We start from the raw sequence: 1,572 nt of genomic DNA on the forward strand, positions 1-1,572 counted from the left end.
GAATACTTCACTAGCTAATTACTTAGATGAAAGGTTCTGGAACACAAAGGGCCATCCTCAGGCAGGGCTTTGTGATGCGTGCCTACAGAAGGGATCTTTGTCTCCCACAGAGGCCGCAACGTTGATTAGATTTAATAATAATTTAAAGAGATTCCATTTAACATTAATAAAGGTGTGCAAGCAAAATCAAATGTATCTAGAATGGTACATGTGACACAACGGTTTGAAAGGGCCCTATACTGACTCCTTTTACATGGTGCTTGTAGAAAATAATTTTGTTTAGCTAATGACAGGGTTGATTTGACTCTCTAGCATGTAGCAAAAACTGGAATATCTGTATTGGATGGCATGATCTTTTAACAATGATGGCCGCCATTCTATATTTGTAGTTTGAACAGGACAGTGTATGGAACACAGACCGCCCTGACAGTCAGCCTGCTGCTCCCATCACCCTGACACTCAGCCTGCTTCTCTTGTCACCCTGCTGTCCCCATCACCCAGACAGTCTGCCTGCTGCTCCCTTCAACCAGGCAGTCAGCCTGCTGCTCCATTCACCCTGACAGTCAGCCTGCTGCTCCCTTCACCCTGAAAGTCAGCCTGCTGCTCCTGTCACCCTGTCAGCCGGCTGTTCCCATCACCCAGGCAGTCAGCCTGCTGTTCCCTTCACCCTGACAGTCAGCCTGCTGCTCCATTCACCCTGAAAGTCAGCCTGCTGCTCCTGTCAGCCTGCTGTTCCCATCACCCAGGCAGTCAGCCTGCTGCTCCCGTCAACCTGTCAGCCTGCTCTTCTCATCACCCAGGGAGTCAGCCTGCTGCTCCTGTCACCCTGACAGTCAGCCTGCTGCTCCCATCACTCTGTCAGCCTGCTGTTCCCATCACCCACACAGTCTGCATGCTGCTCCCATTGCCCTGACAGTCAGCCTGCTGCTCCATTCACCCTGAAAGTCAGCCTGCTGCTCCCATTGCCCTGACAGTCAGCCTGCTGCTCCTGTCGCACTGACAGTCAGCCTGCTGCTCCCGTCAGGCTACACGTTCCATTAGGATACACTAATATGCCATCTTATCCTCATGGAGGTGTGGGATATACTAATAAGGAACACAAGTGCACCCTTCTTTCTTGCAGGCAGGCATCTGGGAAGAAAGTGGCTTAGTGGTTAGCACTTCTGCCTTGCAGCACTGGGAGGGTCCCTGGTTCCTATCCCAGTCAGGACACTATCTGCAAGGAGATTGCATGTTCTCCCTGTGCTTGGGTGGGTTTCTTCCGGGTACTCCGGTTTCCTCTCACACTCCAAAGACTTGCTGGAAAGTTAATTGGCTCCTGTCTACATTTTTGCTGTATGTGTGTGTGTGCAATAGGGACCTTAGATTGTAAGCTCCTTGAGGGCAGGGACTGATGTGGATGTGCAGTATTTAAAGAGCTGTGTAAATTATCTGCACTATAAAAATACCTGTAATAAATAAAGAAGAGATTCTCAGCCTCGGGTGGCTGTCTACTGACGTTTTTAGGTGTCTGACCCCTTACATCAGCTGGCGTGGACATGGACATAGTAGTAGATGAATGCAGCAGGGATG

The sequence above is a fragment of the Nanorana parkeri genome, unplaced genomic scaffold, assembly GCF_000935625.1.
Source record: "Nanorana parkeri isolate BGI_ZX_2015 unplaced genomic scaffold, ASM93562v1 scaffold1157, whole genome shotgun sequence".
Lineage (NCBI taxonomy): Eukaryota > Metazoa > Chordata > Amphibia > Anura > Dicroglossidae > Nanorana > Nanorana parkeri.